The sequence below is a fragment of the Lactuca serriola genome, chromosome 5, assembly GCF_051521515.1.
Source record: "Lactuca serriola cultivar US96UC23 chromosome 5, Lser_US96UC23_V15, whole genome shotgun sequence".
In the NCBI taxonomy this organism is placed as follows: Eukaryota; Viridiplantae; Streptophyta; class Magnoliopsida; order Asterales; family Asteraceae; genus Lactuca; species Lactuca serriola.
In genome coordinates, this window is record NC_136412.1 from 135,156,391 (window position 1) to 135,167,923 (window position 11,533).

The following is an 11,533-nucleotide window of genomic DNA, read 5'->3' on the forward strand; positions in this document are numbered from 1 at the left end:
AGTAATAGTGATTAGTGAACATGAACTATGCATACGATAACTTATCAAAAGTGGTGGTGAATTCCTTTCTTGTAATTAAGTTCATAGGGTAGATGAAACATAAACTACACCTATTATAGTTTATCACTTTGTTTGTAATATATATATGCCATAACTATACCGAATATAACTAACGTGTTCGTTTGTGGGGGTATAATGGCTTAACTATACTTATTATAGTTTATCATAATTATCCATAGTGGTAATAACTCTTTTGAATGAGTAAAACTTTAATAATGTGTTTGTTATGTAACATAACTCTAAACTATACCTATTATAGTTTATTAAATATTTGTGTGGGTAGTGAGCATAAGCCCTTCTTGCCTTAATTTACCAATGTTTATATTTTAATGGGTATAGTCTTGTAATATCATTTATATATTTACCATACTTGTGGAGGTGTAAATCCATTTGTTTTCTGATGTATGTCTATATAAGAATACAAAATTTGTCATATATTGCATCTACACATAATCACATAATGATGTATACCTTGCTCAACATGTTACAAGGTGTAATGAAATTTATCGTGTTTTTCTGTTAATAACATTTTCTGTAACTGTTATTGGAAAAATTGTAAAAAAAACATAAAATGTCCAAATCAAGTTCTGTAACTTCTGAGAATTTGGAAAATGAGTCTAGTTTGTTCATAATTTTTATTATAATTTTTAATGACTTCTTACTTATAAGAAAAAGTCCGTAATCACAGACTGGTCCGGATTGATGTTTGAAATGATAGGCAGTTTTGTAAAAATCACCATAAATTGTAGAAAAATCGTATGGAGATGTGCAAGTAGTCATTTTAAAGCTAAGAAGTGGATCTACATGCACCTAAAACAGTTTTGAAAACTAAAATGTTTAAGTTGTCCAAAACAGTCCGTGAATGGGGTTGAACTTTTCTGATGAAGGCTGTTAGAAAAATTTAGTTATGTTCTTGGTGGTTTAACTTGTATTCCCCCCCTAAAAACTTGAGAAAACATGAAAATGTAGGGGTATGAACTCACCTTAAGTGATTTCAGTAGGTAAGTGTTGAAGAAGAGAAGTGTTCAACCCAAGAACACTTGAAGAATCACTTGAAGATTCGAAGATCTAACACAATTATGAGAGAGTTTGTGTAAGATATCCATGATTCGAGTAGAAAGAAGTGAAATAAACATAAAGAGAATGGATTATGCTTACCAAATGTGGAGGAAAACTCAAGATCAGCCCTGGAAATCTCGAATTCCTAGAGAGAGAAAGTGAGAGAGAAAAGAGTTTGATCTTCTTGTGAAATGAGAGCAAATGAGAGAAGTGAGGAGAGAGGATGAATATTCAGCTCTCAAAAACGTGGGAAAGAGTGATGATTGAGTGGAAAGGACAGTGATGCGACCTAGGTAAGGTGGGGAGGTGTGGCTGGTCATAGAGTGAGTGTTGGAGTGGTTGCTTGTGACATAAAGTAAAGCAAAGTCAACACTCCACCTCTTTGTACTTTACCCACTTGCTTTTATTATTTAAATAAAGATTTTTATGAAAATATGATTAAATTGTGAATATTTAGGGTTTATTATGTTAAAATATGATTTTGGGTGAAAACCCCGCGTTAAAATAATTAAAAACGGGCCTTAAACGCGAATTTAATCGAAAACCGGGAGAGAAAGGCTTCCCAGCGAGGCCTCTCGGTCCCTAGGCCGAGGTTCGGTCCCTGCTGAGGATTGTAGCCGGAAGCGAACAGAGGGAACCGAAGGGGCGAGGGGTCCGGTCCGAAGGGTCAGAAGCGTAGGTGAGGTTCGGTTCGGAGCTAAAAGGGCAAGAATGTCAGAACCGAATGAGCTGTAGTGAACAGTACCTTCGGTTCGGTTAGTGAACAGTACCTTCGGTTCGGTTCAGTAGCCTTCTTCATCAGGAGGGTTCGGTTCCTAAGAGGGGTTTCGGTTCCTGAGAGGGGTTTCGGTTCCTAAGGTCCGTTTTTCGCGTAGACTTCCGTTTTTGGGCTGTTTTCGCCAAATTCGAGGGTCGGGATGCCCCGAGTGATTATAGAAAGTTGGGAGAGATTTCGAGAGAGATTTGAGAGAGATTCCACATACTCAGAGAGATTTGGGAGAGATTTGACATTCTTGGAGAGATTTCACATACAAAGAGATATTTGGGAGAGATTTCACATACTTAGGGAGATTTGGGAGAGATTTGACATTCTTGGAGAGATTTCACATACAAAGAGATATTTGGGAGAGATTTCACATACTTAGGGAGATTTGGGAGAGATTTGACATACTTGGAGAGATTTCTCATACAAAGAGAGATTTGGGAGAGATTTCACATACTTAGAGAGATTTGGGAGAGATTTGACATTCTTGGAGAGATTTCTCATTCAGAGAGAGATTTGGGAGAGATTTCACATACTTAGAGAGATTTGGGAGAGATTTGACATACTTAGAGAGATTTCTCATTCAGAGAGAGATTTGGGAGAGATTTCACATACTTAGAGAGATTTGGGAGAGATTTGACATACTTAGAGAGATTTGGGAGAGATTTCTCATAGAGAGAGATAAAGTGAAAACGATTGAGAGAGGTTTCATTGGTGACCTTTTTGAGTGTCCGGCTTCGCACTGCAAGGTCCGTAAACCCCGTTAAGCCTTGTTTAAGGATCTTGCACACTCCCGATGAGTATGTAACATTGTTTTATCGGTTTGGCTCTCCACATACCACCGTTTTAGGTTAAGGAGATCTAGATGTACGCACTTTTCGATTTATGATCTCTCATTAGAATAGAGAGTTGTTTAGAAATTACTTAACGTAAACTCTAGTACTCATGGCAAATTGAGTTGACCGGTTTGACTTGTTGACTTTAGTTGACTTTGACTTGACTGAAAATTGACGGTTGTCACATGTGTGGTTAACCAACACATCGATTAGGTAATATAGTTAAGGGTACCAAGTCAATTTGTATGGTTATTCACACCTTGTTTGTGATCCTCGGCATCCCAGTCACAAACTTGAGATGGCACAATCGAGATTCAAACATGCCATTGAAAAGTTCAATGTATCTTAAAAGATTTAGAAGTTTCAAATCCAATGAAACCTAATAGTAAAATATTTCGTTCTTATGGTGGAAATTGGTAAATTGTTATTTACCTACCTTCAAATATTTTATAGCTTGGATTACGGCATCCCTCTTCCAACTATAAATAGTTTGTTGGATCCTAGCCTTAAAATTTCATTTGGGTAACTTATTAAGGACTCTTAAATCTAATGAAAATTGTCTTTCTTTTCTTTCAGATGTCTTCCAACAATGCTACTGGCTCAAACCCAACAAGCTCCTTTTCCCTTATGAACTTGTGTGGGAAAGTCACTTTTGATGGATCCAACTTCAATGAGTGGACCAGAAACATCATAATGATTAGCCGCTATAAGGACAAGGAGTATGGCCACCATGACTCCCGAACTTCAAAAATCCTATGAAGATTTCTACCCCTATGAGATCCACCAGGATCTGATGGATAGGTACCATCAGAGCGTGCGTCAGGAGAGGTATGAAATCATCTCTTCCATGATGACAACCAGGATGAGAGATGGTGAACCCATCACCGGTCACTTGATATCATTCTCCATTCCTTAACTCCAATTTATGATGAGTTTCGTATGACTTATCATATGAACAAGGAGGATGTCACACTTAGCAAGCACCAAGGACTCTTAAGGATAACTAAAAATGGCCTTAAGGGTAAAGCGGTTGTTACTTATACTTCTACTCCTTTAGCAACCCCTGTTCTTGCAATTGGGTAGGGAAAGGGTAAGAAGAGGAAAAGCCCTTTGAAGGCTACCAAGGGTAAGCCCCTTGATGGTTCCTCTTAAAGTGGGGCAAATAAAGGTCCCATTACTCCTTCCTCAAACCCAAAGGAAGCACAATGCTTCTATCTCCAGGAAAAGGGGCACTGGAAACGAAGCTGCCCCAAATACTTGCAAGACGTAAAGGGTGGGAAAGTGAAACCCACCTATGCAGGTATTTATACAATATTGTCTATAACTCGTGTAATGCTAATTCTTGGGTGCTTGATATAGGTTGTGGTATTCACATTTGTACTGATTTGCATGGCCTAAGAAGAAGTGAGCAAGTGTAGCATGGGAAGATAAACTTAGTCGTGGGCAACATGAAAGCATCACCTATAACCAAGATAGGAGTTTATTCTTTATTGCATAATAATGGGTTAATCTTAGATTTGAATAAATGTTGTTAATCGCCCGAAATGGCGAGGAATATTATTTCTTTCCATGGCTTGTACAAACAAGGTTTTACATTTTCATTTCTTGATAATAATGGTGCTATTAATGTTTATTACAATGGTGTATTTTACTTTAAAGCATTACCTTGTGATGGTGTATATGAAGCTGTGAATGTTGTAGACAATTTAGGAAATAATGTGTTGTATATTGATTCTACAAATAGCTTAGATAAAGCATCCTTGTGGCATCGTCGTCTGGGACATGTTAACAAGAAGCACATAGGCTAACTCCAAAAGGCAGGAGTCTTGGAATCATTTGACCTAAAGTTGGATGCTAGTTGTGAGTCTTGTTACTTGGAAAAATGACAAAGTCACCCTTCACAGGTACTTGTGATAGGGGTGAAGGTTTGTTGGACCTCGTACACACGGATGTGTGTGGGCCCTTCAGAGTTGCTACAAGGGATGCTAATCGCTATTATGTGACTTTTACTGATGATTACAGCAGATATGGATATATCTACGTAATCAAGCATAAGTCAGAAACCTTTGAAAAGTTTAAAGAGTTTAAACATGAAGTTGAGAATCAATTGGGCAGGAACATCAAGATGCTCCGATCCGATCGGGGAGGAGAGTATCTTAGCATTGAGTTCCTTGAATATCTTAAGGAATGTGGGATTGTCTTACAATTGACACCTCCCAGAACTCCACAGTTGAATTGTGTGGCTGAGAGGTGCAATCGAACCTTATTGGATACGGTTCGTTCCATGATGAGTCGAGCTTCATTACCAATCTTTTTCTAGGGGTATGCCTTAGAGACTGCCGCCCATATCCTTAATCTAGTCCCTACTAAAAAGGTTGCCAAAACACCTCACGAGATGTGGACTGGGAAGGTTCCCAACTTAGACCACATCAAGGTTTGGGGTTGTGAAGCATTCGTGAGGCGTGAGACTCATGATAAGCTTGAACCTCGAAGTGAGAGGTGTATTTTCATCGGCTACCCACATAAATCCTTTGGTTACCTCTTCTACAAACCTAGTGATAATGTGGTCTTTGTAGCTAGAAGAGGAGTCTTTCGTGAGAGAGAATTTACTAGCCAAGGGGACAGTGGGAGGCAAATTGACCTTGAAGAGCTTCAAGAGTCAAGTGGTGAAGAAACCTCAAATACTACCGACCAACTTGAGGAGGAAACTCCTGTTGAACCGATAGATGAATCTGTACCTCCGAGGCGTTCCACTAGAGTGAGGAACACACCTGAATTTTATTATAGTTATCACATCACTACTGAAGGTGATACATTTATCAGTGATAGTACACTGATAGATTTGGATGAACCTAATAATTACAGGGAAGCCATAGCAGGCCTTGAGTCTGCTAAATGGAAGTAAGCTATGGACAGCAAGATTCAATCCATGTATGACAATCAAGTCTGGAACTTGGTTGACGATGTACCAGGTCGAAAGACAGTTGGGTGCAAATGGATTTTCAAGAAGAAGACCGACATGGATGGGAAGGTACACACTTACAAAGCGTGACTTCTTGCAAAGGGCTTTACTCAAATTCCGGAAGTTGACTATGATGAGACCTTCTCACCAGTAGCGAAGATTAAGTCTATTAGGGTGTTGTTAGCCATAGCTGCATTTCATGATTATGAAATATGGCAAATAGATGTCAAAACTGCTTTCCTTAATGGAAAGTTGGCTGAGGATGTTTACATGGCTTAGCCAGAGGGGTTTGTCGATTCAAAATACCCTAATAGAGCGTGTAAGCTTGAGAAATTCATTTATGGATTGAAACAAGCATGTCGTAGATGAAGTCTTTGCTTTGATGAGAAAGTCAAAGAGTTTGGCTTTTCGAGGAGCAAGTATGAGTCATGTATATGTTAGGGCTAGTGGGAGCATAGTTAGCTTTTTGGTGTTGTATGTGGATGACATACTACTCATACGAAATGACATCCCAACCTTGCAGGAGGTGAAGTCCTGGCTTGGGAAGTGTGTCGCTATGAAAGACCGTGGAGAAGCTGCATATATCCTTGAGATAAGGATATTAAGAGATAGGAGTAAGAGACTATTTGGACTTAGTCAAAGTACCTACTTGGATAAGGTACTGAAGAGCTTCAGCATGCAAGAATCCAAGAAAGGGGAATTACCTATCTAGAGTAATGCCAAGCTGAGTAAGACTCAGAGTCCGAGTACAAATGCTGAGATAGCAGAAATGAGTCATATACCATATGCTTCCGTTGTGGGCTCGATCATGTATGCTACGACTTGCACTCGTCCTGATGTGGCCTTTGCTTTGAGCATGGTCAGTAGATATCAAGGGAACCTTGGCAAGGCTCACTTGACTGCGGTAAAGAACATTCTCAAGTATCTGCGGAAGACTAAGGACTGGGTCCTTACCCTTGGTGGTAGTGATGACTTGAAAGTTAAAGGATATAGCGACACTAGCTTTCAGACTGATAGGGATAATTTCCGCTCTCAGTCAGGCTGGGTCTTCATCCTAAATGGAGGGGCAATTACTTGGAAAAGTTCCAAGCAGGAGACAGTAGCTGATTCTACTTGTGAATCAGAGTACATAGCAGCGAGTGAAGTAGCAAAAGAGGCGATATGGCTAAAGAACTTCATCGGGAGACCTTGGAGTTGTACCAACTATAAAGGAGCCAATGGAAATTTTCAGTGATACCAAGAGTGCGGTTAATTTGGCTAAGGAACCAAGAGATCACGGAAGATCTAGGGACATTGACAGAAAATACAATTTTATAAGACATCGAATAGAAGGACTCCTCGTAGCAAAGAGGGTATCATCAGATGAGAACCCAACAGATCCCCTCACGAAGGGACTAAGTAGGGTAAAGCATTTACAGCATCCGAGGCGCATCGGGCTGAAGGATGATATTAGTTTCAATAATTAGATTTCTGAAACTTGTAAAATGTAATTGACATTTGATGATTAAATAAAATTTGTTATTTATTTATGAATAAAGTGTTACAATCTTGTGTTAATCGTTTACTATGTTTCAATTTTGCATGTTTTGACTTCCAGAATAATTATGTTATTATTCAAACTTTCCACAGTTAGTCAAACTTTGGAAGTAGGTAATGATTTAAGACTGTCATGAATTTGGTTTGTATTATTTGTCTAAAGTGTATTAGACATAGCAATAGTTGCTACAACATTCATGAGTACTCATACGGCCTGAGTATTGGATTCAACCCACGCTCACTTGCATCACTTCATGGAATTTATCTCGAGTGATCGTGAGACAGTAATATCATACAAATCTTCAAACCTAGAGATATGAGTTGTTGACTGTGAGTTGGTTATCCATTGATTGTACGTAAACGCATTGGTAACTCGATGTTATAAAATGTGCTTTTGTGCATAATTCAACACGTAGTCAGTACAAGCATATGAGTCGAAGTTTATCTGTTCCTTCTAGAAATAGAAGTGATATCTTGGCCCCTCGATGATTTGGTGTTGACTTATGTACCAGCCTCGGTCATAACCTAATTGATGTGTTCAATTTAGTTCTCTGTCGAAACAAATCAGAGATCGAGAAACAAATGCTGGACAATAAGTAAGACCATGTTCCATGTGTTTGTCCGGCTGATATCTTGAGAGCAGAGGATTATATGATCACTTATCTTAAATGGCGTATCATCATCAACTCTTCGTATTTGGTCCCTAATGTTCTTTTTGCACTCAGATTGTCTCTATGGTTTGATAAAATTTTGTGTTTGGTCCCTGCCTGTCTTAAAATGACCAAAGTACCCCTATTGATTATGTTAATCATTTTCTTTATTCAAAAGTTATTAAAAAGAAATTGTTTAATTGTATGTGGATCCCATCCAACCTTTTCTCCTTCACATTGCCTCCGTCGACCTTAGTTTTCTCCTTCACCAAAACTTTGAGCCATTGACCCTTCACTGACAAATCTGTCTCCCTCTTCTTGTTGGAAACCTCTACCGAAAAACCTCACCCTCTCAACCCTTAACAACCATTGTCGAAATATGCTTGTTCATTGCCTAGAAAACTTGCATATTGTTATTGTATTGGATGTTGATTTTGTGCAAAAGGATTAATAATAGAAGAAGACCCTTACAATTGTGGTGATTTTTACCACTTTTTATTATTATTTCCCCCTGGTTGTTTGTTGATGAATATACAACAATAGTGATGAGGTATGTTGTATCGGACAAGGAGTCTAGGGTTTCTTCGCGTTACTCATGGTGCATACCATGCTAGAGATGCCTAACACAAATATTATATTACCCATAGTTAATTTTGGTCAGCTCATAAATCCACCACCAACTTTTAAACTTATACCAAATTAACGAACATATTCCAATAAATATTTAATACTATGTCGCTCTAGCAATTAATGATCGAAAATCAAAGGATATTTACCAACAATTTAATCTTTGAGATTCAATCGTCGATAGCAAGTGTGTGCTTGTTTTATGGTTATTGCATGCCTATCAAGATTTATTCGAGTGTCTCTAACCGACATGTTGTAAAACTCACATTAATATAGCAAAATGTGCTAATATCAAAACACCGGGTGTAAGTAATCCAATAATCAACCAAAATTGAATCTTGATCGTCAAGTTTCTTTGACTTGTAGATTTTAACAGAAAGACATGTTAAACAATAAATACATGCACGGTTTTACATTATGTACATTATAAACATCGGTTTCTTCCGGAAACTTAATTTTAAAATGAATATAATCAGCGGTATACGTATTTATTATGATTTCATCATTAATCATACTTTTAACATTTAGAGAAACCATTAATGTTTTAGCCAAACATTATAATAAGTTTGCGCTAATTACACCATTTCATGTTGAAAGCCTAAACCATGAATACGGTATACTCAACCTGGAATAATTACAATGTCAAATGATAAAAAATATTCTTACTAAAAAAAGAAAGAAAAATGTAGCAAATGTTTTTCCAAAAAAATAAATAAAACAAGGAGTAGTGTTGTCATTACCAAGAGATTTCTAGTCTAACAATATCAGATCTTGCCTTCCCTACTTTAGGTCGAACAGTTCAAGTCCGGTCACACATGTTGAACTAGGAGTAGTTTATTCATCAACTAAAAAAATCAAGTACCACTTTATTCATCAAGCTACAAAATTCATCAAGCAACAAAAGTGTCATTTTGCATAACCGTTGGGCTCTATGTGAAGATATCTACAATAGTAGGGGAGGTTGATGTAAATCACCAACGCTAGAGATCAGGGTTATAGGGTTACGCCCAAACATTTCTTAACCATTATATATACAATCTTCAGTTTCATTTCAACACGATTTCGCAGCGGCTGTCAATCTAGATCAGAATCGTTTCTTACATATATGAAAATCATGCATTGTTTTCATTAAGTTATCGACCCATGATAATCACCAAGAGTTTCATGTGTCGATTTTTTTTTTCTTTATCATGCACAATAGATCCAAAAAGTACTGCTAGTAAGGATCCGCCATATACATTTTGGTGTTTCCAAGATTGTGTTGTTCGCCAGTCAGTCACATTATACATTGATCTGTATTCTGTTGTCAGCCTAGTAGAATCAGATCCGTATCAGTTAGGTGTTCATAACATTTCAAGAGTTGGTTTTGTGGGTTTGTCCGAGGCCCCTGTATCTTATGCTTGGAAAGGTAACTTTATATAACGTTTCATTAGTCTAAATTTGACATCTAGTTCCATTCTTACTTAATACTGTTTGGAGATTATGGAGATCCTGACGGAAGTTGCAGATCTGATCTGTGCTTATTGCTTAAATATCACTAAAGATGCAGATATGTGGGGATCGAGTATTAGATCTCCTAAAAGCAAAAAAATCTGACAGAGATTTTAGTTTTAGTGATTTTAATTTTTCAACTCATAGCTTTTTCAATAAGTTTTTTTTGTCAAAAACAAAAGAAGTTAACTAATCTTCATTCTAATAAACAGGATGAATTGGATGGTTGAGAAGAATCCAGAGATGATGGGACAAAACATTTGTATGTTTCAGTAGCCTAGCGTAAAGAAGAAAGAATGGCTCCCCTGTAAGTAACCTTACATGACAATGATTTCTTGATTTCTTCAACACCTATAAGCAGTCAATCCAACGAATCTTCCATGAAGCTGCTACACCAATTTCAACATTAACTTTAAGACCTGAAAGAAACCTCACAACATCTGAGTTTATAGCAAGAAACTTGGCCTTATGAAGCTGTTTGAAAGCCTTGATCACCAATTCAACAACCTCTGGTTGCTTATGATACGGATAGTCTGTAACGAATCAAGATCAATGGCTGATAATGAAAAGCGGGCCATACCATAGTAAGTGAAAGACGATAGATTTGGTGCTGAGAGTATAAACTCAGAATTGTGATTAAGATCTATCAGACTCAGATTCTGTAATGAATTTGATGTGACTATTGGAATTTACCAACGAGGCAGCGATCGGTTTAGGCTTGTACTTGTAGGGTTATATCGATTAGTATAACCCATTACTCCATTACCCTTTTTGGACTTCAAAAAAAAATTGAAACTTTGAGGAAACTTCACAGAAACGTTTCTGGATTTCCTGATTTGTCCCGGAAACGTTTCCCAGCTGTTTCCTAGGCGTTTCTGTTTCCCCCACGTTTCAGATACGGGTACGGCTCCCTAATTGGTGTTTCCACGCATCATATGGCCTGTTTGGTTTAATTTATTAGATAAACCGTGAAAACAATAAACGTGAACTTTTGTTATAACAGAGGCCAACTTGGACTCTATATCGGGATACATCAATTAGTTCGATCGATTAAAAAAAGCCTAAGTACAAAACATCTACTACACAAGCTTTTTACTTGTCTTTGCTGATAAAAGTAGCAGATACAGTGTTCTTTGGCTGCAGGGTGGATTAATCTTTGTTTAAAACTTGTTTTATTTTCTGTCAGGGAATTTGTATGAGTACAAATATATATATCAAAATGTGTATCTGTATGTGTATGTATATGAATTTGAATACCACAAGATCCTATAAACATATTTCACATTACTCATAATCTATTCTAATGATATTTCACAAGATCCTATAAACATATGTATATGAATTTGAATACCACAAGATCCTATAAACATATTTCACATTACTCATAATCTATTCTAATGAGATGCAAACACACGTTTCATAAAGGAAGAACATTTCAAATGTATTAACCTTTCAATACTTTCCCGTATTAGAAAATGTCAGTCCAGACTTTGTAGACGAAAAAAAATTTCACATCTACTGAGACATTGAATATGCTCAATATCTCTCA

The 11,533-nt window shown here is 37.4% G+C and overlaps 1 long non-coding RNA gene across 1 annotated transcript; it reads left to right on the forward strand.

Annotated features, from left to right (window-relative positions):
• The first annotated feature begins 9,571 nt into the window (after positions 1 to 9,571).
• On the forward strand, positions 9,572 to 11,271 carry LOC145051249 (uncharacterized). The gene is made up of 2 exons (XR_013683484.1): positions 9,572 to 9,901; positions 10,197 to 11,271. It is a non-coding gene; the product is annotated as an uncharacterized LOC145051249 (long non-coding RNA).
• Positions 11,272 to 11,533: the final 262 nt, after the last annotated feature.